This window comes from Ambystoma mexicanum, chromosome 11 (genome assembly GCF_040938575.1).
Source record: "Ambystoma mexicanum isolate Mex_15411 chromosome 11, UKY_AmexF1_1, whole genome shotgun sequence".
NCBI lineage: Eukaryota > Metazoa > Chordata > Amphibia > Caudata > Ambystomatidae > Ambystoma > Ambystoma mexicanum.
The window spans coordinates 1,324,395,130-1,324,421,864 of record NC_090934.1 but is presented as its reverse complement, the minus strand read 5'-3'; positions in this window follow the sequence as shown (position 1 = coordinate 1,324,421,864).

Here is a 26,735-nt window from a genome sequence, read left to right as displayed (position 1 = left end):
CACATTTGCATATCAGTCTTTGTCCCACCCACAAGGGCAGTCCAGCACCGAAATGCTATGGCAATTCCCTTCTGAACAAGAGTACAAACAGCAACCTTATACACTACCCCGAACACTACAGATCCGAAACATTATAATCTACCTGGCTGTTGCCATGGAAAAAATGAAATGGAGTCCCCGAAAAACAGGAATCCCCCATGAAATACAGTGTTCATGTTTACTGGTCACCTTTGAACTTACCCAGACTTATGGTCACAATTCGAGCAAGCATAATGACATTCATTTATAATGCGCCACATTCCATAATGCATACTAGTAACTCCCAAAGGGGCATTATACTTGTATTCTGAGTCACCACCAACAGTGATCACAAGACATTTGTCCTGACACCTGGTGTGATACGCCCCAAGTGGCGCATTCCTCTGGTGGTTCTCACTTCCTCTAGATCTCTAATACAAGTGCTTCATGATCTAAAAAATTCCTCCCTGTAGCATGGGGCGTGCTCCCCCTACATACCTGCAGGTATTGCCTCAGCAGGGAACTGCAGCTATGTATTTTCACTGTAGAGAGGTATCGTCCAAAGCTGTGATTTCCTGTCTCCTCAGTTCCTCCTCCTGGAAGACTAGGCCGGTTCAACCCCTGTCTTAAGGCCCCCAAATACAAGGGGTCATGTGAAATTTTGGGTGAAAAGATGAGCCCCTCTAGTTGATGGTCAGGACACTCCTCTTCCTCCTACACACCACCTCATGGAGAAATAGAATATCCTGCGGAAGTTGAGCTCATGAACGGCTTCAAGAAGACCCTGCGTTAGAGGGCCGCTCTTGTGTGCCTCGCCCCTGAGCAGGGGAGTTGCTAGGTCTGGAAAAGACCCGGGGCTAAGTTGATGTCAGAACTGTTGGGACTCGGGGCTAGCTAGTCTTTTGGCTGTAGCTCCTGAGATTCTATCCGGGGCTACAACCAAAAGATCAGGGGCTATAGCCCCCTTAGCCCCCCCCTAGCAACGCCCCTGCCCCTGAGCGTACGAAACACTCCTCTCATCAATTTAGCGTGTGTCCACTCTAAGGCACAAGGCCCTCCTCTTCCTTCGCTATGCTCTGCCATCCTGCACCTTGGCCACAGCAACTGCATTGCGGAGCCAATGGAGCCATTAACTGTGTCAGAGTCTTCCCGTCATTTTGCAACTCCCCCCACAAGAGTGTAGGATTCCAGAGGTCAGTCAAGACTGTTCAAAAACAGGTTTGAAAGGGAAACGCCAGCTTGATTGCCGACCCATCACAATCTGGATTCATAACTTTGTATTTTGTGTATTGTAATGATTAATCTAGTATCGTCCTGTGATAAACCTTTTAATCACCTTGCTACTAATAACAGAGGTGCTCGATGACATAAAGGTACCCTGTTAAGCAATTCGTAATCTGCGTTAAGCTTGACTTCAGGTCTGCTACAGTCCCTGCCTTTTGTCTATAGCTTTTCGGAAAATGAAGCTCTGACGACAACTAACCCTGGAGGAGTTCCTTCTACATAGGACAGTAGGGTTGGCAAACCTGAAGGTTCTGACTACAACTCCCATCAGCTATAGCCACCAAAGACAATGGCGAGGGAAACATCTGCAGAATCAAAGGTTGCAGAACTAGACGTTTTGGACTACGAGTCCCATCAGCTATACACGTTTTGGACTACAACTCCCCTCAGCCATAGCTACCATAGTCCATGGCGAGGGAAACATCTGCAGAGCCAAAGGTTGCAGAACCCTGCCATGTGCTATCCACATAGCATCAAAGAGACAGAGCCATGGAGCTCGTCTTATTGCTTGCTCTGCTTTCTTTTTTCACCTCTCTTTCTCGTCTCTCTTTTTCTCCCATTTTCTCTCACTTGCAGCTCTTTGTTTGCTCTCACACTCTCTTTTTTCTTTATCTCTCTCTCTCTCTCTCTCTCTCTCTCTCTCTCTCTCTCTCGTTTTTCTCTGTTTGTACCCGATTTAACTCGTGCTCCCTGCATGTGTAGGTAGCGTATTGTTGCGGTCACTTGCAGCTGAGATACTGTTTACCAGCTAAAGGACAGCAGCAGGCTCTTTCCCAGAGAAGCTCGGGAAAACACGAGAAAGGAGAGCATGGACTCTGGCGAAACTATTTATAAAAGCAGTAGCTGAGATCATTTCCCCCAGGCTTTGTCTGTCTTGTGATGATGACTAAGTAATTTCTTTTCGGCCTCCTTGCCATGCAGAGCTATTACACTCGGTTCAGTAACTTCTGGCCTTGCTTTCCCGTTGAGTCAGTGCGTGTATGGTTTATATGCTTATGTCCCTTTTCAACAAGCCAGCGCGTCCCTGAAACTACCAGACATGAAATGGCTTGCCCCGGCTCATGGCGTCATCCGTTCGGTGTTCCCTTATCTTCTATGATGTGGGAACTTTCTATTCTAACCCCACTTCTAGCATTCTATTCTAGGGTAAAAAAGAAATAAATGAAATTGGGCTTTTATATCACGCTTCATGGCGCAGTCTAGCTCAGGACCGGCAAACTCATGGTGCTCAGTGGTGTCTTGCATCTAAGACAAGCAGGCTGACCCTGAGCTATCCTCACTGCCTTGTGTGCCCATTGGCGATCCATACCAAAATGCGTGTTTATGATGTCTATGCCATGGCGTATTACCACCACCAGGCCAGAAATACTGCTGGTCATATTACTGTTGAAGATGTTGGCAATGCCAGCAACATAGTTAGGCTTTCTTTTACCAATGGCTACCCAACTGGAATGAGATGACACTCGGGCCGCTCTTTGTTGGTGGTGGAGAAACCAGAAGAGAGAACACCTTAATGCTACCCCCTCTGCGTTGCAGGGCCCTCTCGCCCGATTCTCATCAATTTCCTCGTGGTGAGCAAGCGAGCACGGAAATTCAGACAGACCACAGGTCGCCATGCCTAAGGAAAATCTGACTGGATCGCGCATCGCAGAGATCACATAGTGGCGGCTACCCTGACAAACAAAGATGGCATGCACCCTTACAGAAGACACCTATGGATACCGCCTGCTCGTAGGACATGCTAAAAGTCAGGCAGAGTCCGCAGTGATCCCTACTTCTCGCCGGCAACTGAATACTGATGCGGGTGGCGGTGCATGCAGATTCCCTGGATTGAGCGGTGAAACCTTACAGAGCGGATTACCCTCCACGATTCCTTCTCCATGCAAGGTGTCTGTGTCAAAATGAGGCAAAACCGGCAGGAACATTATTTCTGCGAGTTTTTAGTCCGTGTCATTTTGCACCCTCGTTAAAATGAGCTATTAGCTGTCTAAACGGATCTTTATCCCTTTTGTACGGAAATACTGACTAGTCATGATAAGGACAGTGCTACATGCTTGGACATTCTTTGCTAGTTGGACTCAATGGACTCGATTTTCCCAATTATTTTCCGTAAGGCGGGATCACTTTGTAAGCTTTAAGTTAACTCACATCTCACACCCAATATCGTAAATTGCATTAAAAAGTCAGCATTACGAACTACCATTTGGAAGAAAAAAAGAAATGTTTCGAGATTAAAGCCCTAGTACACATTTTATGTTTCAAATGTTCTGATGCCACGCTTTGATTTGAATGAAAACCTGAATTTTTTTAATGATATTGCCAGGGAGGAAAATACATTTACTCCAGCTAATCACATTGTAATAACTGTGGCATTTGGAAATGGATTACAATTCGTATGTGACATGGTTTTTACATTTTTCTCAACATTGTATTTTTACTTTATTGTGGATTTGGTTCTAAAACCAAACTTTAAGCACATGTTTTGAAAATGCAATATAGATTTTCTCAACCTTCTGAGTGAAAAATGGATTTGACAAGTAGCATGATTTTGGTGGTAAGTTTATGTGTTGTATTTTTATTTGAGGAATATTTTTTGTTAATTCTGAATTCATTTTTCACTTACAGTGACCCACTTACAGTGACTTCACTTACAGTTGCCTTTTCTTACCTTCAGTAGTTGTTTGTATGTACATAGGTATACATGTATGTACATATCTATGAGATGTATAAAGCCCACACCTACCTAGAAAGCCACGGAGCGCTGTACAGAGATGCCACACCAGCGGGCTGTGAACTATTTGATGATTCAATAAACAAACACATGCGTTAATATTTTCTTAATAGCAGTGCCTTTCTCTATGTTTTTTCTAAACCACATTTTATTAGACCTATAGAAGTAAACACTTACTTAGTAACTGTAACTTTTAAGTCGTGTTCGGTCCGCTTACTCCCAAACATTCCAGCATAAACATTTACAACAGATTGATGCGTGTGGGGGATGCCCCAACAGTGCCCATCAGAGAAAAGGACAAAACATTCTACTCAGCCCAACAGCATCAGCCATATCAGGTATCCGGTAGTAGGCCAAGTAACCCCCAGCAACACAATCAGAGGATATTTCCAATCCCTGCCCCAAATATCGAATTCATGTGACTTACAATCATGGGTGAGCAGTTTTGCAGCTTTCTCCCATACATTTCCAGGGATGGCTCCCGGATTTCTGAACACATTTCTACTTTTGGTGGACCGCCTATTCAGGACTCAGGAATCTTCCTAAGTCAATCAGGGATCCGTTTATTTAATAATGTCTATTCCCAGTAGAACAGGCATTTTTAGACACATGTGTGTTTTAGCATGCAGACAACTTGAAACTCTACCAGGCCAAACAAAGAACGGCAAAAGAACGGGCCTGTGTACAATGCTTATGTCTCAACAACCAATATTAGGTAACCTTTAGGCCAAGGTAGCAAATCACAAGTGAGGAACAGGTGATTATGTAATGCCCAAGTTGAACTTACACCTAAAAACGTCATTAGTAAACAAGTAGACTCATCATATTCTGCAATCAAGTAGACTCAGTGATATTGCACAACCACCAACACAACCGGGACTTCGATCTTTTCAGTTATTGCCTCTGGTTCATGAAGACACACATCTTTGGGGGCGATCAGTGAAATCTAGCAAAATAGAAAAATCGCCTCAAGAAAACCACCCGAGTGCCGGGATCATTTTCCTCGTGGAGCAGAATCCTTTGGAAATTAGCATTTTTGCTCACGTGTGCAGTGATTTTTCCCAGTCCTGGGCAATTGCCTTGAAATCCACATGAAGTGGATGGAAATTTGGTCCAGCTAAGTGTGCCTGCAGCGAATGCCTCGCATGTGTAGGCCACATGCCTGGGTAATCTGGGAGTTGGGCTGCGTGCAAGTGAACACACTAGGGGACTGTGGAGAACCTTAGGATGAATGCACAAAACTACCACGCATGCACATTTTCAAATAGAAACAAAAGAGATGGCTCACAAGTCCCACACAATAAGCATGACCCCAAAATAAAAAGCGTTCTGTTTGGAATCCCTATGCAGCGTCCTGTGCAGAGGACTACCTGGCAATGCTTGCTGCCTACTCTGTCTACTGTAAAGGCATCCCTACCCTCTGCTCCACCATAGAAAACGACCCTCCTCCCCAGGACTAGCCCTTGCGTTGCCGTCTTTGTCTTGCTCATCCACCTGCAGCTAGCTGCTGTTTTCCCCCATCTCCTTCTCACCACCTCGTGTGGCACGTGGGCTATGTTGGGGTTGTCAAGAAAGATCTCATTCTCTGATGAGGAGGAAAGACGCCTGAGGGATCGTCCATGATGAGCATGGCTCTTTGGGTTATTGGTGACCAGAAATTCGCTTCAGGCCGGCTCCACTCCATCTATTTGAGTCCATCCGTGGTTTGAATGCTTTGTACTCGTGCATAGCATACACATTACATAACAGGGTCGGGAGGATAGCTCAGGGGAAATGCGTTTGACTTGGAAACAAGACAACACAAAGCAACACAGGTTCAAATCCTGGGCTCGCCCTCAGAGAATGGTCTCTGGTATTAAGTGTGCTGTAAAAGTTGAATTAGTTAATTAGCAGGTATAGTTGTAACATGCACGTGTTCATACAGAGGTCTCTTGGTGCTGAACAGCAGATGTTTATTATTACACAACTTAATGGTGTGCATTTTATCGATCTCAGAAGAATGAAGGGCTGAGTGAACCTTCTTGGATTCCAACCTGTGACCATGAGGGCAACCACGGATTCTTGTAGTGGATGCATTGGAGTGCTGAGCCACAGACAAGGCTCAGGGGAGCTTGAAGGACCAGAAGAAGCTTCCAATCAACCTCAAGAAGCCCATCTGCAGCAAAGTGCACATCAAAGCGGTCATGGCTCGCTCACCCCAGAAGTGGGGAACTCATCCAGGGTCGGACTGGGACAAAAAATAGGCCCGGTCACCCAAAAAAAAGTGGCCCACCCGTCGCCTAAAAATAAAACACACCCCTCGCCTCACGACCCTTGACCTCTGATGACATCACCGGCAGTGATGTAATTTGACCCCACCCCAAAGTGACATCCCGGGAAGCGATGAAACACGACTTTTCATCCCTTGACACCTCTTGACAAAACAGGAAGTGGCATCAAATAACATTGTTCCTAAGTACACTAAATTACTGTGAATCCAAGCAGACGTCCAAGGCCAAATGAATATGTTATTGTATAGCACTTACGCTTAAGCGCTTTTTTATAGAACAAATATGCTTACAATATCACCCAACCTGTGTTGGTACTCATTTATCGACCTAAGAAGGAAGAAAGGCTTTTTGGAAGAAAAAAAAAGAAATTGAAAAAAATATATTATTTCTTTCAATTTCTTTTTTCCAAACTGGCCTAAGGCATGGCCAGAAACCGGCCCCCACTTCACAGGGACGATTTGGGCCGGCTACGGCCGAAAGGCCGAGGGACCAATCCGACCCTGCACTCATCCTGACCAGAGCTCGGACTATGTTGTGAGAAGGGCTAGTCAATAGTTCACATTCTAGTCTTTGAGGGAATTAGTGGCAGGAGTAGGTGGTGAGTGATTCTGTAATGGCTATGTTCACACATATGTAGAAAAAGGTACACTGACGCATTATTTATTTTTAAGGTAGCATGCTGGAGTGAGCGGCTGAGGGAAGAGCAATGAGGGGACGGGGCATAGGGATCTCTTGTTTGTGAATAACATTGGTAATATGTTGGAAGATTTGTAGGAGAGAATGAAGGTGACAAACACCACGAGGAGGTAAGTACTGGAGGATCCATGTGAGAAATACAAGGAGGCTGAAGTGGCAAGGAAGCAGCTGCTTACAATTAGGCACGCATGGATGCCAGCTTCACCTGGAAGCATGCCCTCAGGATCAATCCTGATCCTTTTCATGTGTCATGGTCCACAGCCATGTTCTATGCCACTAATCAGTCACGAACCTCCTCATGGGCAGATAGTAATTGCATATTCTAGACATGGGGCCTCATTACAAGCGACTCGGTATGGAAACAACGGTGGCGGTAAACCCGCCGCCACTGTTGTTTCCATGCCGGGTGATCACAACTCCTGCAGGCGGAGGCGTCAAACCCGCCAGGTCTGACCTGCCGGGTTTAACACCGCCCACCTGCAGGCGGACGAGGAAACACCGGCACCATCGCGAGATGGTGCCAGTGTTTCCATGATCCCCGTTCCCATTGAGTTCTATGGGACTCAATGGGAATGGGGATTAACACCATTCCGCCTCCAGAATTCCGGGGCCACCGGGGTTGTAATGCCCCGGTAATTCCGGGAATCACAGAGGTGGAAAGGTAATACGAGTCTGGCGGTAACCAGGTGGTTTTACCACCTCGGTTACCGCCGGACTCGTAATGAGGCCCATGGCCATTATCATTCACCAATGGCTGGGCTTCTCGAGCAGCGGGAACATTCTCGTTCCTTACTCGCTCTTACAGTGGAAGGGACAGCGCCACCATCTCTGCTGCCTCTTTCTACTATCTATCGCGGTTGCCTCAACAGCAGTCTCTAACAAGGCCCAGCATGTATTGAGGGCATGAAAACGCTAGGGTCGCCCTCAAAACACAGGTGAACCAGACTTTGGCGATGTTTAGGGCTAAAATCGGGGTAGGAATAGCATTGTGATAGATTTGGGGGTTTCTGTGGTGCTAAGGAATGGTACAGCAGATGGGCTTTGGGCAGGGGTCAAGCCGTGGCTACATCCAGGTGGACGTAGTCCCCCCACTTTGTTCAGAAGTCCCCCCACTTTGTTCAGAAGTCCCCCCACTTTTTTCAGAAGTCAACTTGATATGCCAATTTCTGGTGACGCCCCATTCAATTGGTATGGTAATGAGTCTCCCACTTTTTAGGACTCGATCCCTGGCTTTGGGGATTATTGGGGCTCAGGCGGATAGAGGCATAGTACAGGTGATGGATTTTGGTCCTTACTGCGTCTAGCATGGTGGCTAAGAAGAGAATAGGTCATGTATTTTGGGCATAGTTGCGGCTAGGAATGGTACTCCGAATATTATTGCCGAGATTACTACAGCCAGTGCCCTTGATGAAAACTTCCATCCCCCTTCCCTTTACTCAATATTGAGGTATCCTTTACCTCCTGTCAGAACTTTTTTTTAAAGATTACTCTCTCCCCATTGTTAGGCGTACTTACTGTTCCTGGTAAGATTAATAAATTAACAAATATTACTGAAGCAGACAAAGGCCTATTTTAGTTGCCAGCCACATCTTTACTAGTTTGATGCGTCGATATACAATGAATGGAATCATGAAATGGCAATGGCACACCCAGCAGAGACACCTTAGCCCAAAGGAGCGGCCTTCATTCAACAGTCAAGCATCACATGCTAGGTATAGACACAAAACGCTAAGTGCAACCTCACCTTCCCAAGCGCTGCTACAGTCTGCTAAGTGCAGCCTCACATGCCCAGGCGCGGGTACAGTATGCTAAGAACAGCCTCACATGCCTAGGCGCTGCTACAGTATGCTAAGTGCAACCTCACATGCCCAGGCGCTGCTACAGTATGCAAAGTACAGCCTCACATGCCCAGTCAATGCTACATTATACTAAGTGCAACCTCACATTCCCAGGCGCTGCTACAGTATGCTAAGTGCAGACTCACATGCCAAGACACTGCTACAGTATGCTAAGTGGAGCCTGACATGCACAAATGCTGCTACAGTATAAAAAGTGCAGCCGAACATGGCCAGGCGCTGTTACAATATGCCAAGTGCAGCCTCACATGCCCAGGCACTGCTACAGTATGCTAAGTGCAGCCTCACATGCCCAGACACTGCTACAGTATGCTAAGTGCAGCCTCACAAGCCAAGACGCTGCTACAGTATGCTAAGTGGAGCCTCACATGCCCAAATGCTGCTACAGTATGAAAAGTGCAGCCTCACATGCCTAGGTGCCGCTACAGTATGCTAAGTGCAGCCTCACATGCCAAGACATTGCTACAGTATGCTAAGCGGAGCCTCATATGCCCAGATGCTGCTACAGTATAAAATGTGCAGCCAAACATGGTCAGGCGCTGTTACAATATGCCAAGTGCAGCCTCACATGCCCAGGTACTGCTACAGTATGCTACGTGCAGCCTCACATGCCCAGACATTGCTACAATATGCTAAGTGCAGCCTCACATGCCAAGACGCTGCTACAGTATGCTAAGTGGAGCCTCACATGCCCAAATGCTGCTACAGTATGACAAGTGCAGCCTCACATGCCCAGGCGCTGCTACAGTATGCTAAGTGGAGCCTCACATGCTAAAATGCTGTTACAGTATGAAAAGTGCAGCCTCACATGCCTAAGCGCTGCTACAGTATGCAAAGTACAGCCTCACATGCCCAGACAATACTAAAATATGCTAAGTGCAGCCTCACATGCCAAAACGCTGCTAAAGTATGCAAAGTATAGCCTCACATGCCTAGACAATGATACATTATGCTAAGTGCAAACTCACATACCCATGCGCTGCTACAGTATGCTAAGTGCAGTCTCACATGCCAAGACGCTGCTACAGTATGCTAAGTGCAGTCTCACATGACCAAATGCTGCTACAGTACGAAAAGTCCAGCCGAACATGCCCAGGTGCTGTTACAATATGCCAAGTGCAGCCTCACATGCCCAGGTACTGCTACATTATGCTAAGTGCAGCCTCACATGCCCAGGCACCGCTACAGTATGCTAAGTGCAGCCTCACATGCCCAGACATTGCTACAGTATGCTAAGTGGAGCCTCACATGCCCAAATGCTGCTACAGTATGACAAGTGCAGCCTCACATGCCAAAATGCTGCTACAGTATGCTAAGTGCAGCCTCACATGACCAAATGCTGCTACAGTATGAAAAGTCCAGCCGAACATGACCAGGTGCTGTTACAATATGCCAAGTGCAGCATCACATGCCGAGGCACTGCTACAGTATGCTAAGTGCAGCCTCACATGCCCAGGCACTGCTATAATATGCCAAGTGCAGACTCACATGTCCAGGCGCTGCTACATTATGCTAAGTGCAGCCTCACATGCCCAGGTACTGCTACAGTATGCTAAGTGCAGCCTCACATGCCCAGACATTGCTACAGTATGCTAAGTGGAGCCTCACATGCCCAAATGCTGCTACAGTATGACAAGTGCAGCCTCACATGCCCAGGCACTGCTACAGTATGCTAAGCGCAGCCTCACATGCCCAGGCTCTGCTACAGTATGCTAAGTGGAGCCTCACATGCCAAAATGCTGCTACAGTATGAAAAGTGCAGCTTCACATGCCTAGGCGCTGCTACAGTATGCCAAGTGCAGCCTCACATGCCCAAGCGCTGCTACAGTATGCAAAGTACAGCCTCACATGCCCAGACAATGCTACAATATGCTAAGTGCAGCCTCACATGCCATGACACTGCTACAATATGCTAAGTGGAGCCTAACATGCCCAAATGCTGCTACAGTATGACAAGTGCAGCCTCACATGCCCAGGTGCTGCTACAGTATGCTAAGTGGAGCCTCACATGCCAAAATGCTGATACAGTATGCAAAGTACAGCCTCATATGCCCAGACAATACTAAAATATGCTAAGTGCAGCCTCACATGCCAAAACGCTGCTACAGTATGCAAAGTACAGCCTCACATGCCTAGACAATGATACATTATGCTAAGTGCAAACTCACATACCCATGCGCTGCTACAGTATGCTAAGTGCAGTCTCACATGCCAAGACGCTGCTACAGTATGCTAAGTGCAGTCTCACATGACCAAATGCTGCTACAGTATGAAAAGTCCAGCCGAACATGCCCAGGTCCTGTTACAATATGCCAAGTGCAGCCTCACATGCCCAGGTACTGCTACAGTATGCTAAGTGCAGCCTCACATGCCCAGGCACTGCTATAGTATGCCAAGTGCAGACTCACATGTCCAGGCGCTGCTACATTATCCTAAGTGCAGCCTCACATGTCCAGGCACTGCTACAGTATGCTAAGTGCAGCCTCACATGCCAAAACGCTGCTACAGTATGCTAAGTGCAGCCTCACATGACCAAATGCTGCTACAGTATGAAAAGTCCAGCCGAACATGACCAGGTGCTGTTACAATATGCCAAGTGCAGCATCACATGGCCAGGCACTGCTGCAATATGCTAAGTGCAGCCTCACATGCCCAGGCACTGCTATAATATGCCAAGTGCAGACTCATATGTCCAGGCGCTGCTACATTATGCTAAGTGCAGCCTCACATGCCCAGGTACTGCTACAGTATGCTAAGTGCAGCCTCACATGCCCAAACATTGCTACAGTATGCTAAGTGGAGCCTCACATGCCAGAATGCTGCTAGAGTATGACAAGTGCATCCTCACATGCCCAGGCGCTGCTACAGTATGCTAAGTGCAGCCTCACATGCCCAGGCGCTGCTACAGTATGCTAAGTGGAGTCTCACATGCCAAAATGCTGCTACAGTATGAAAAGTGCAGCCTCACATGCCTAGGCGCTGCTACAGTATGCTAAGTGCAGCCTCACATGCCCAAGCGCTGCTACAGTATGCAAAGTACAGCCTCACATGCCCAGACAATGCTACAATATGCTAAGTGCAGCCTCACATGCCAAAATGCTGCTACAGTATGCAAAGTACAGCCTCACATGCCTAGACAATGATACATTATGCTAAGTGCAAACTAACATACCCATGCGCTGCTACAGTATGCTAAGTGCAGCCTCACATGCCAAGATGCTGCTACAGTATGCTAAGTGCAGCCTCACATGACCAAATGCTGCTACAGTATGAAAGTCCAGCGGAACATGCCAGGTGCTGTTACAATATGCCAAGTGCAGCCTCACATGCCCAGGCACTGCTACAGTATGCTAAGTGCAGCCTCACATGCCCAGGCACTGCTATAGTATGCCAAGTGCAGACTCACATGTCCAGGGGCTGCTACATTATGCTAAGTGCAGCCTCACATGCCCAGGCACCGCTACAGTATGCTAAGTGCAGCCTCACATGCCCAGACATTGCTACAGTATGCTAAGTGGAGCCTCACATGCCCAAATGCTGCTACAGTATGACAAGTGCAGCCTCACATGCCCAGGCGCTCCTACAGTATGCTAAGTGCAGCCTCACATGCCCAGGCGCTGCTACAGTATGCTAAGTGGAGCCTCACATGCCGAAATGCTGCTACAGTATGAAAAGTACAGCCTCACATGCCCAGACAATGCTACAATATGCCAAGTGCAGCCTCACATGCCAAGACGCTGCTACAATATGCTAAGTGGAGCCTCACATGCCAAAATGCTGCTACAGTATGACAAGTGCAGCCTCACATGCCCAGGCGCTGCTACAGTATGCTAAGTGGAGCCTCACATGCCAAAATGCTGCTACAGTATGAAAAGTGCAGCCTCACATGCCCAGGCGCTGCTACAGTATGCAAAGTACAGCCTCACATGCCTAGACAATGATACATTATGCTAAGTGCAGCCTCACATGCCAAAACGCTGCTACAGTATGCTAAGTGCAGCCTCACATGACCAAATGCTGCTACAGTATGAAAAGTCCAGCCGAACATGACCAGGTGCTGTTACAATATGCCAAGTGCAGCATCACATGCCCAGGCACTGCTACAGTATGCTAAGTGCAGCCTCACATGCCCAGGCACTGTTATAATATGCCAAGTGCAGACTCACATGTCCAGGCGCTGCTACATTATGCTAAGTGCAGCCTCACATGCCCAGGTAATGCTACAGTATGCTAAGTGCAGCCTCACATGCCCAGACATTGCTACAGTATGCTAAGTGGAGCCTCACGTGCCCAAATGCTGCTACAGTATGACAAGTGCAGCCTCACATGCCCAGGCGCTGCTACAGTATGCTAAGTGCAGCCTCACATGCCCAGGCGCTGCTACAGTATGCTAAGTGGAGCCTCACATGCCAAAATGCTGCTACAGTATGAAAAGTGCAGCCTCACATGCCCAAGCGCTGCTACAGTATGCAAAGTACAGCCTCACATGCCTAGACAATGATACATTATGCTAAGTGCAAACTCACATACCCATGCACTGCTACAGTATGCTAAGTGCAGCCTCACATGCCAAGATGCTGCTACAGTATGCTAAGTGCAGCCTCACATGACCAAATGCTGCTACAGTATGAAAAGTCCAGCCGAACATGCCAGGTGCTGTTACAATATGCCAAGTGCAGCCTCACATGCCCAGGCACTGCTACAGTATGCTAAGTGCAGCCTCACATGCCCAGGCACTGCTATAGTATGCCAAGTGCAGACTCACATGTCCAGGGGCTGCTACATTATGCTAAGTGCAGCCTCACATGCCCAGTCACCGCTACAGTATGCTAAGTGCAGCCTCACATGCCCAGACATTGCTACAGTATGCTAAGTGGAGCCTCACATGCCCAAATGCTGCTACAGTATGACAAGTGCAGCCTCACATGCCCAGGCGCTGCTACAGTATGCTAAGTGCAGCCTCACATGCCCAGGCGCTGCTACAGTATGCTAAGTGGAGCCTCACATGCCAAAATGCTGCTACAGTATGAAAAGTGCAGCCTCACATGCCTAGGCGCTGCTACAGTATGCTAAGTGCAGCCTCACATGCCCAAGCGCTGCTACAGTATGCAAAGTACAGCCTCACATGCCCAGACAATGCTACAATATGCTAAGTGCAAACTCACATACCCATGCGCTGCTACAGTATGCTAAGTGCAGCCTCACATGCCAAGATGCTGCTACAGTATGCTAAGTGCAGCCTCACATGACCAAATGCTGCTACAGTATGAAAGTCCAGCGGAACATGCCAGGTGCTGTTACAATATGCCAAGTGCAGCCTCACATGCCCAGGCACTGCTACAGTATGCTAAGTGCAGCCTCACATGCCCAGGCACTGCTATAGTATGCTAAGTGCAGACTCACATGTCCAGGGGCTGCTACATTATGCTAAGTGCAGCCTCACATGCCCAGGCACCGCTACAGTATGCTAAGTGCAGCCTCACATGCCCAGACATTGCTACAGTATGCTAAGTGGAGCCTCACATGCCCAAATGCTGCTACAGTATGACAAGTGCAGCCTCACATGCCCAGGCGCTCCTACAGTATGCTAAGTGCAGCCTCACATGCCCAGGCGCTGCTACAGTATGCTAAGTGGAGCCTCACATGCCAAAATGCTGCTACAGTATGAAAAGTACAGCCTCACATGCCCAGACAATGCTACAATATGCTAAGTGCAGCCTCACATGCCAAGAGCTGCTACAATATGCTAAGTGGAGCCTCACATGCCAAAATGCTGCTACAGTATGACAAGTGCAGCCTCACATGCCCAGGCGCTGCTACAGTATGCTAAGTGGAGCCTCACATGCCAAAATGCTGCTACAGTATGAAAAGTGCAGCCTCACATGCCCAGGCGCTGCTACAGTATGCAAAGAACAGCCTCACATGCCTAGACAATGATACATTATGCTAAGTGCAGCCTCACATGCCAAAACGCTGCTACAGTATGCAAAGGGCAGCCTCACATGACCAAATGCTGCTACAGTATGAAAAGTCCAGCCGAACATGACCAGGTGCTGTTACAATATGCCAAGTGCAGCATCACATGCCCTGGCACTGCTACAGTATGCTAAGTGCAGCCTCACATGCCCAGGCACTGCTATAATATGCCAAGTGCAGACTCACATGTCCAGGCGCTGCTACATTATGCTAAGTGCAGCCTCACATGCCCAGGTAATGCTACAGTATGCTAAGTGCAGCCTCACATGCCCAGACATTGCTACAGTATGCTAAGTGGAGCCTCACGTGCCCAAATGCTGCTACAGTATGACAAGTGCAGCCTCACATGCCCAGGCGCTGCTACAGTATGCTAAGTGCAGCCTCACATGCCCAGGCGCTGCTACAGTATGCTAAGTGGAGCCTCACATGCCAAAATGCTGCTACAGTATGCTAAGTGCAGCCTCACATGCCCAAGCGCTGCTACAGTATGCAAAGTACAGCCTCACATGCCTAGACAATGATACATTATGCTAAGTGCAAACTCACATACCCATGCACTGCTACAGTATGCTAAGTGCAGCCTCACATGCCAAGATGCTGCTACAGTATGCTAAGTGCAGCCTCACATGACCAAATGCTGCTACAGTATGAAAAGTCCAGCCGAACATGCCAGGTGCTGTTACAATATGCCAAGTGCAGCCTCACATGCCCAGGCACTGCTACAGTATGCTAAGTGCAGCCTCACATGCCCAGGCACTGCTATAGTATGCCAAGTGCAGACTCACATGTCCAGGGGCTGCTACATTATGCTAAGTGCAGCCTCACATGCCCAGTCACTGCTACAGTATGCTAAGTGCAGCCTCACATGCCCAGACATTGCTACAGTATGCTAAGTGGAGCCTCACATGCCCAAATGCTGCTACAGTATGACAAGTGCAGCCTCACATGCCCAGGCGCTGCTACAGTATGCTAAGTGCAGCCTCACATGCCCAGGCGCTGCTACAGTATGCTAAGTGGAGCCTCACATGCCAAAATGCTGCTACAGTATGAAAAGTGCAGCCTCACATGCCTAGGCGCTGCTACAGTATGCTAAGTGCAGCCTCACATGCCCAAGCGCTGCTACAGTATGCAAAGTACAGCCTCACATGCCCAGACAATGCTACAATATGCTAAGTGCAGCCTCACATGCCAAGACACTGCTACAATATGCTAAGTGGAGCCTCACATGCCAAAATGCTGCTACAGTATGACAAGTGCAGCCTCACATGCCCAGGCGCTGCTACAGTATGCTAAGTGGAGCCTTACATGCCAAAATGCTGCTACAGTATGAAAAGTGCAGCCTCACATGCCCAAGCGCTGCTACAGTATGCAAAGTACAGCCTCACATTCCCAGACAATACTAAAATATGCTAAGTGCAGCCTCACATGCCAAAACGCTGCTAAAGTATGCTAAGTGCAGCCTCACATGAGCAAATGCTGCTACAGTATGAAAAGTCCAGCCGAACATGACCAGGTGCTGTTACAATATGCCAAGTGCAGCATCACATGCCCAGGCACTGTTACAGTATGCTAAGTGCAGCCTCACATGTCCAGGCACTGCTATAATATGCCAAGTGCAGACTCACATGTCCAGGCGCTGCTACATTATGCTAAGTGCAGCCTCACATGCCCAGGTAATGCTACAGTATGCTAAGTACAGCCTCACATGCCCAGACATTGCTACAGTATGCTAAGTGGAGCCTCACATGCCCAAATGCTGCTACAGTATGACAAGTGCAGCCTCACATGCCCAGGCGCTGCTACAGTATGCTAAGTGCAGCCTCACATGCCCAGGCGCTGCTACAGTATGCTAAGTGGAGCCTCACATGCCAAAATGCTGCTACAGTATGAAAAGTGCAGCCTCACATGCCTAGGCGCTGCTACAGTATGCTAAGTGCAGCCTCACATGCCCAAGCGCTGCTACAGTATGCAAAGTACAGCCTCACATGCCTAGACAATGATACATTATGCTAAGTGCAAACTCACATACCCATGCGCTGCTACAGTATGCTAAGTGCAGCCTCACATGCCAAGATGCTGCTACAGTATGCTAAGTGCAGCCTCACATGACCAAATGCTGCTACAGTATGAAAAGTCCAGCCGAACATGCCAGGTGCTGTTACAATATGCCAAGTGCAGCCTCACATGCCCAGGCACTGCTACAGTATGCTAAGTGCAGCCTCACATGCCCATGCACTGCTATAGTATGCCAAGTGCAGACTCACATGTCCAGGGGCTGCTACATTATGCTAAGTGCAGCCTCACATGCCCAGGCACTGCTACAGTATGCTAAGTGCAGCCTCACATGTCCAGACACTGCTACAGTATGCTAAGTGCAGCCTCACATGCCGAGGCACTGCTACAGTATGCAAAGGTTAGCCTGACATGCCAAGACACTGCTATAGTATGCCAAGTGCAGACTCACATGTCCAGGGGCTGCTACATTATGCCAAGTGCAGACTCACATGTCCAGGGGCTGCTACATTATGCTAAGTGCAGCCTCACATGCCCAGTCACTGCTACAGTATGCTAAGTGCAGCCTCACATGCCCAGACATTGCTACAGTATGCTAAGTGGAGCCTCACATGCCCAAATGCTGCTACAGTATGACAAGTGCAGCCTCACATGCCCAGGCGCTGCTACAGTATGCTAAGTGCAGCCTCACATGCCCAGGCGCTGCTACAGTATGCTAAGTGGAGCCTCACATGCCAAAATGCTGCTACAGTATGAAAAGTGCAGCCTCACATGCCTAGGCGCTGCTACAGTATGCTAAGTGCAGCCTCACATGCCCAAGCGCTGCTACAGTATGCAAAGTACAGCCTCACATGCCCAGACAATGCTACAATATGCTAAGTGCAGCCTCACATGCCAAGACACTGCTACAATATGCTAAGTGGAGCCTCACATGCCAAAATGCTGCTACAGTATGACAAGTGCAGCCTCACATGCCCAGGCGCTGCTACAGTATGCTAAGTGGAGCCTTACATGCCAAAATGCTGCTACAGTATGAAAAGTGCAGCCTCACATGCCCAAGCGCTGCTACAGTATGCAAAGTACAGCCTCACATTCCCAGACAATACTAAAATATGCTAAGTGCAGCCTCACATGCCAAAACGCTGCTAAAGTATGCTAAGTGCAGCCTCACATGAGCAAATGCTGCTACAGTATGAAAAGTCCAGCCGAACATGACCAGGTGCTGTTACAATATGCCAAGTGCAGCATCACATGCCCAGGCACTGTTACAGTATGCTAAGTGCAGCCTCACATGTCCAGGCACTGCTATAATATGCCAAGTGCAGACTCACATGTCCAGGCGCTGCTACATTATGCTAAGTGCAGCCTCACATGCCCAGGTAATGCTACAGTATGCTAAGTACAGCCTCACATGCCCAGACATTGCTACAGTATGCTAAGTGGAGCCTCACATGCCCAAATGCTGCTACAGTATGACAAGTGCAGCCTCACATGCCCAGGCGCTGCTACAGTATGCTAAGTGCAGCCTCACATGCCCAGGCGCTGCTACAGTATGCTAAGTGGAGCCTCACATGCCAAAATGCTGCTACAGTATGAAAAGTGCAGCCTCACATGCCTAGGCGCTGCTACAGTATGCTAAGTGCAGCCTCACATGCCCAAGCGCTGCTACAGTATGCAAAGTACAGCCTCACATGCCTAGACAATGATACATTATGCTAAGTGCAAACTCACATACCCATGCCCTGCTACAGTATGCTAAGTGCAGCCTCACATGCCAAGATGCTGCTACAGTATGCTAAGTGCAGCCTCACATGACCAAATGCTGCTACAGTATGAAAAGTCCAGCCGAACATGCCAGGTGCTGTTACAATATGCCAAGTGCAGCCTCACATGCCCAGGCACTGCTACAGTATGCTAAGTGCAGCCTCACATGCCCATGCACTGCTATAGTATGCCAAGTGCAGACTCACATGTCCAGGGGCTGCTACATTATGCTAAGTGCAGCCTCACATGCCCAGGCACTGCTACAGTATGCTAAGTGCAGCCTCACATGTCCAGACACTGCTACAGTATGCTAAGTGCAGCCTCACATGCCGAGGCACTGCTACAGTATGCAAAGGTTAGCCTGACATGCCAAGACACTGCTACAGTATGTTAAGTGCAGCTTCACATGCCTAGATGCTGCTAAAGTATGAAAAGTGCAGCCTCACATGCCTAAGTACTGCTACAATATGCCAAGTGCAGCCTCACATGCCCAGGCACTGCTACAGTGTGCTAAGTACAGCCTCACGTGCCAGGCACTGCTACAGTATGCTTACTGCAGTCTCACATGCGTAGGTGCTGTTACAGAATGCTAAGTACAGTCTCACATGCGTAGGTGCTGCTACAGTATGCTAAATGCAGCCTCACATGCTCTCACGACACACCCCAAGTTCCCCTTCGCTCTCATCTGAAGAGGAAGAGGTAGACGGATCCGAAGGGCTTGACTTGGCATCCTCTGAGTGGTGTTTGGAGGTACCCTTCTTTTCGAAGAGATAGGATCTGTTCCGGGGTTTCGCCACTGTGCCCTGTGAATGGTAACAAAGAGTTTCAGGGGCGTATGCCAAATACAGCCTGACATGCCACGACACTGCTACAGTATGCTAAGTGCAGCCTCACATGCCCAGGGACTGCTTCAGTATGCTTAGTATAATTGCACATGCCAAACACTGCTACAGATGGCTACGTGCAACCTCACATGCCCAGGTGCTGCTAGGGTATGCTAAGTGCAGTCTCCCATTACCCAGGTGCTGCTTCAGTTTGATGCAAACAGACTCACATGCCACACACTTCTACAGTATGCTATGTGCAGCCTCACATGCCCAGGTGCTGCTTCAGTATGCAAAGTACAGCCTCACATGCCAGATGCTGCTACTGTACGCTAAGTGTAGCCTCACATGCCCAGGTGCTGCTACAGTATGCTAAGTGCAGCCTCACATGCCCAGGCGCTGCTAGAGTATGCCAAGTGCAGCTTGCCATGCCAAGACACTTCTACAGTATGCTAAGTGCAGCCTCACATGCCCAGGGGCTGCTTCAATATGCAAAGTATAGCCTCACATGCCAGATTCTGCTACTGTACGCTAAGTGAAGCCTCACATGCCCAGGTGCTGCTACAGTGCCAAGTACAGCTGCACATGCCAAACACTGCTACAGTATGCTAAGTGCAGCCTCAAATGCTCAGGTGCTGCTTCAGTATGCAAAGAAAAGACTCACATGGCAGACACTGCTACAGTATGCTAGTTGCAGCCTCATATACAAGGCGCTGCTACAGTATGCTAACTGCAGCCTCACATGCCCAGATGCTGCAACAGTATGCCAAGTGCAGCCTCACATGCCCAGATGCTGCTAAAGTATGCTAAGTTCAGCCTCACGTCCCCAGGCCCTGCTTCAGTATGCAAAGTACAGCCTCAAATGCCAGATGCTGCTACAATATGCTAAGTGTAGCCTCACATGCCCAGGCGCTGCTTCGGTATGCTAGTTGTTATGTGTGTTCCTTGTAAATAAAGTGATCACACAACTGTCTTCAAGTCGTTAGGTTGTTTATTCATAAGGAGAGTTCCCCACTGCGTCCGCCGTTCGCCTTCCTCCAGCCGAGTCTCAAATCGAATCTCGGCTTGAGGAACGCGCCACCGAACAGCTGATGCGAAGGTTCTATTAACTTTCACATTATAACATCTCCCCCCTTAACACAATCACCATAATTACATACAAAGGAAAAGGGAAAAAGGAAACAAAAAAACAGACGAACATAAAATGCAAAATCATAAACAAAATCTGCAAGTGAAAGGATACACGTTGTCTCATCTTCATTAAGTCATTGGGTTACATTGGTCTATGTGTAACCTGTTCAATAATAATAAATGAAGTCTTCTTTCATCCGTGGCACTCTTCTCCTGGATCTCAACCCAGGGACATCATTGTTCATCAGGTTACCATGTTATGCAGTTTTGGGTGATGTAGATCCTTCTTTCTCCATCATATCTTTCCTCTCCACCATGATGTTGTCCTCCATCATTTGTTTCACTCTCCCATCCGTTACAATAATGTCATCACATGACCACTTACTGCCATCTTCTAGTGTTACAGATTTATTTGAACAATTCACTACTCTTTGTGGGTGACGATATTTAGATTCTCCTTTCAAAACTCTCCTAGGTTCTTTCACTCTGATCCAATCACCCACCTCAATCTTCATCTCCTTCACGTGTTTCTCTCTATCATAATATTTTTTGTATTTCTCTTGTTTATCTTTCACTCTCCTGAACACTGCATCCATGTCCACAGATTTGTTCTTCTTCAACGGCAGCCAGGCTGGTCTCAATCTATTTGTAGCAACTCTTCCCCTCATCATAGTAAATGGCTCTTCCTCTGTCGTGGAATGTAGCGTGACTCTATTAGTTACCAAAGCTTCTTTAAGAGTCTCTCTCCAGGGCAAGTTATTAGCTACAGCCAGTTGAATGGTATCTTTAATAAAGCAATTCATCCTTTCCACCAACCCGTTCCCTATGGGATGGTATAAAGCTGTGGTTCTGTGCTTAATGGCCCTTTCTTTGAGAAACTTCTGTACCTCTATTGACATAAATTGTGCACCATTGTCCGATATCATCTCTTGAGGTTCTCCTTCTCTATTAAAAATTTCTTCCAGAAATGTTTTAACTTTCATGGCTGAAACTGACTCTTCCATTATGCCACATTCCACCCACTTTGAAGTGTAATCCATCAACACAATGATATAGATTTTGTGAGGTTCTAATATTTCAAATGGGCCTGATATATCAACAGCCAACTTCGTCCACACTGAGTCTGGTATCGTTATAGGCTGTAACGGTGTGGTTCTAGTCACTTTACCTTTGTCACTCACTGCGCATGCAGAACATTCTTTTACAATGTTTTCTAGATCACTCCATATATTGGGCCACCAAAATGTCTCTCAGACTCTTCTTTTAGTCAGGTTTCTTCCTATATGTCCTTCATGCGCTATTTCCATTATTTTCTCTCTTAAACCCAAAGGTGGAAGGAACTATACGATCTCCACGGTATATACACACCTCATCGCAAGACATTTCATCTTTCTTGCCTTCCCAAGAACCGATGTTTTCTGTTACTTCTCTCCAATCACTTCTAATTGCCCTTCTGAGTTGCTCTTGCTCATCATCCCTCTCGCTAGCCTTGACCCATTCTTCTTTGGAAAAACTGGGGTGTACTTGTGCTATCACACAATCCATTTCCATCTCCTCTTCCTTGGCCACTTCATTGGTTGAGGGACATGGCAGGCGGGATAAGCAGTCAGCAACTCTGTTCCTTTTGCCAGGGGTAAAACTAACCGTGAGATTGTATTGCATTATAATTAGAATCCACCTTCTGATGCGAGGAGACATCAAATGCGAATTCCTGGGATTTAGGATGTGTATGAGGGGCTTATGATCCGTTTTAATTTTAATGGGACTTCCCCAAATCAACCCTTTAAAGTGCTCTAAGATCCACATCACTGCCAAAGCCTCTCTTTCAATAGTGGAATAATATTTTTCCGCATCCTTTAATGTCCTAGAGGCAAACGCAATCGGGACATTTGTTCCATGTTGAACTTGTTCCAATAAACCTCCTAAGCCCACGTTACTTGCATCAACTGATATAATGGATTTGGCTCTGCAATCAAACATCTTCAAAACAGGGGCCTTGTTTATTGACATTTTGATGTCTTGCAGTTCTCGCCTGCATTCAGGTGACCAATCAAAACTCGCACCCTTCTTCATCAAGCTCTTCATGTGGCTCGTCCTGTGCGTGTAATGATCAATAAATTTGGAGTAGTATTCCGTTAACCCCATCAAGCTCCTCAATTGATCCTTATTAGATGGGTCAGGCATTTCTAGTATCGTATTTACAAGACTTTCTTTAGGTCTTATTCCTTCTGCATCAATGCAATGGCCCAGATATGTTACTTCGTTCTTTTTAATTCTACATTTCTCTATTTTTAATGTGAGTCCTTTTTGTTGTAAAATCTGTAGAACACCTACAGGTTTGCCATCATGGTCTTCTTCTGATACAGCTGATATGAGAATGTCATCTTGAAAAAAATAGACACCCCTTAATCCTTCAAAAAGGTACTGCATCAATCTTTGGAATACAGCGGCTGCGGATGCCAATCCAAATAGCATCCTTTTAAAGTGAAAAGCACCTAAAGTGGTTATGAAAGATGTGAGGTGCCTAGACTCTTCTTCTAACACCACTTGGTGGTATGCAGAGGATAGATCAAGTGTGGTGAAGTATCTAGCTGGTTCCATAGTGGAGAGCATCTCTCCTATGTTAAGTAGCGGGTGACGATCAACCCAAATATTGTTGTTCAAATCTCTTAAGTCCACACACATGTGAATTTCTCCCCCTGGCTTCCGTACAATCACAATAGGGGACAACCATTCGGAGCTCTCTATAGGCTCAATAATATCTTGAGAGCACAATCTTTCTAACTCCTTCTTCAAAGGTTCACGGGTACCAACTGGTATATTCCTTAATTTATGTACAACAGGCTTTGCTCCCTTTTTTAGGACAATGCGATGCTTGAAACCCTTGAGCAAACCTATATGGTTATTGAAAACGTCTGGAAAAGACTGTACTAAATTGGCATCTGAATTGCAGCAATTATCTGTGACACTCATGATGGGATTATTTTCTCCCGGATGAATTCTGATTTTCAAAGCCGCTTGTTCCCACCATCCGACTATGGAAAACCCTTCGCGGGCAACATATAACTTGCAATATGTTTGTCTCCCTTCAAAAGCCAACTGGACCCACACATAACCAAGAATGTCAATGGGAGACTTGCCATAACCCGTCGCTTTGACTCTGCTGAGACATAGATCCTCACATTTTTTTTTAAAGAATTTTATGGAATGTGTTCTCATCCACTATGGTATATGGGGATCCCGTATCCACCATTACTTGTACGGTAATCCCATCAATAGACATTGGAACCCAGGAGCCAATATTATTTTCTTTAGACGAAAGAGTTAGAATTTGCACAACATCATCCATTTCTTTGGTTACTGCTACAGTATCATCAGAACCGTGTGTCATTTCCACGGCTCTCACTCCCATCGTGTTGCTCCTGGCAGGCTGGCGATAACCCCTGTTGCCACTTCCCCGCAAGAAATTCCTTCCTCTCCCTCTGAAATTTCTACACATTGTTCCGTAGTGACCCATCTGACCACACTTGAAACACTCCATACCATTGGCTGGACAGTCTCTATCCGGATTCGCATGTTTGTGCCACCCACACCTACCGCAGTTGCCTTGATTCCATGGTTGCATCTCCTTACTTTGTCTGATGCCCTTGTTCAGATCCGTTCTTGCCAACGTTTTCACCATGGCAATTAAAGTCTCTTCATCTTTATTCATATCATCACTTACTACTGCCTGAATAGGGCCTTTGTCAAACGCTTCTTGCTTACTTTGCACCTCTCGCATGCATTTGTCACCAAGCTCGATGGAGCGTGCAATGTCCAAAGTCTGTTCCAAAGACGGATTCTTCGCCTGCCAAAGTCTTTGTTGTATTTTGGGGTCAGCAACATGAAGAACAATCTGATCTCTCAAATACTCATTTGTTAACCCAGTAAATTCACATGTAGCTATGAGGCCTCGTAGCATTGCGACATACATGTCAATGGACTCATTTTTGAGTTGTCTCCTGGTGAAAAACCTGTACCTTTCTAACACCACAATAGTCTTATTTCCGAAATGTTTGTTCAATTTCTACAAGGCAATATCGTATTTCCTTGAACTGGCTGAGGAATCACCAGAACCACTTGCAGTAAGTATCACCACCATCAGGTAATGTCCGAAATATTCTTAAGGCTTCAGCCCCAATACAACTGAGTAAGGTGGCCTCTTTTGAATCATCACTGAACTTTGCGCCGCCAATGGCCCGCATGTAAACCTGGAAATTGTCTAACCATTGTCCCCACGATAAGGTTGGAGTCCCAGGTTGTGGCAAGAACTTCTCTGGTGCAACTATGTTTTGCATGGTAAAATATTAGAAATGCCCTTCTTCCTTCTATTATCGTTGTTAATATTTCTTTTTATTTCGTTATCTTTGTATACAGTATGTGCACTTTCCTCATATGTAGTTAGTAATGAGCAGTTAACACTCTGTGGTGATGATTGTGTTCTGCCACAATGTACTTAATTCACTTGCATCAATGTTCATTTGACCTCAATTGTTCTGTCACATAAATACTTCGGTGTGAATTGGCAGACTATGAATTCGTCTTGTTATTGTATGCTTGTTACTTTGCTTCTTAGAATTGTCTAGCGTTGGCGCACCTCACGCAGACACTGCATTACTAATCATTGCTGAAATCACCGCTCGGTTCATTTTTTTTTTCAAAATGGCGGCACGTACAGGACGCTGCAAGGTCCTTTACTCTAACCACATCACGCCGTGGCTCGCACTGTGCGGATGCAGTCACATCAATCGAAGCTTTTATTGTTTTCAAAAAATGCTCCACTTATTTGGCAGGTATTCCCATAGCTGTATTCGTAGTGTTACTTTCTTAGCACTTCTTACTTATTTTATATTGTCATTCTTAATATGTACCTTTGTTTGATCAGAATCATTCCTATTCCGTGGATGTATCGCCCTTATCCTCGGTAGTTGATGGTTCTGGCCGCCCGCTCCTTACACAAACACGCCTCCGGAACTCTCCTTCATGCGAGGCAGGCGGCCATCCTCGTCGCCACTTGTTATGTGTGTTCCTTGTAAATAAAGTGATCACACAACTGTCTTCAAGTCGTTAGCTTGTTTATTCATAAGGAGAGTTCCCCACTGCGTCCGCCGTTCGCCTTCCTCCAGCCGAGTCTCAAATCGAATCTCGGCTTGAGGAACGCGCCACCGAACAGCTGATGCGAAGGTTCTATTAACCTTCACATTATAACACTAGTGCAATCTCGCATGCCTAGGTGCTGTTACAGAATGCTAAGTACGGCCTCACATGCACAGGTGCTGCTACAGTATGCTAAATACAGCCTCACATGCTCTCACAACGTGACATCTTCTGAGTGCTGTTTGGAGGAACCCTTATTTTCGAGGAGATAGGGTCTATTCCAGGGGTTCGCCACTGTGCCCTGTGAATGGTAACAAAGAGTTGCAGGGGTAAGCCTCCCAGAATCAATCCGATAGCAGGGAAAAAGCCAGGGAGGCACAGAATGATAGCACTGGAGGGTTGATTTAGCAGAGGTCAGTCTGTGGCGGTAGACAGTAGCAGTTGTTGGCAATTGCAATAAGCACAGTGTAGGTAGCAGCCAGGAAGAGTAGAAACAATAATCCAGTAAAGTTTGCAGAAAAAAGTAACACAGTGTAGATGGTCGTCAGGTAGAGCTGAGGCAGAGTTCGAGATAGCAGGCAAGAGATAAGATGGGAGCAAAAGAGTGGCGCGAGGCAGCAAGAAGGCAAAGAGATCCAGGGAGGCAGAACAAGGATGGTGGAATAATGCAAGAGAGAAAACTAGCGTTGTTAACCAAAGTGGAGAAGCTACGAGCGTTGCAACGTGAAGAAGGGGGCGGAGGCACTCCTTGAAATAGCGGTCACGTGACCACTGGATGAAAGCTAGTCCGCAAAAGAACGTAGACACAAGGGACATGCCGGTGCATTAATGGCAACGTTTCCAGTATGTCCAGAACCTCCAAGCATACGGATTCATGACAGTATGCCACTTCTTATGGGTAGGTCATCCTGTTTTCCTGTATGCAGACGATGGAACTGTCGGATTAATCTGGGGGCTTTGATGTGGGTTACTGGTTCCCATGAGTATTCTGCTGCAGAGTAACCTTTCCACTGGGCCAGGTATTGAAGGCGTCCTT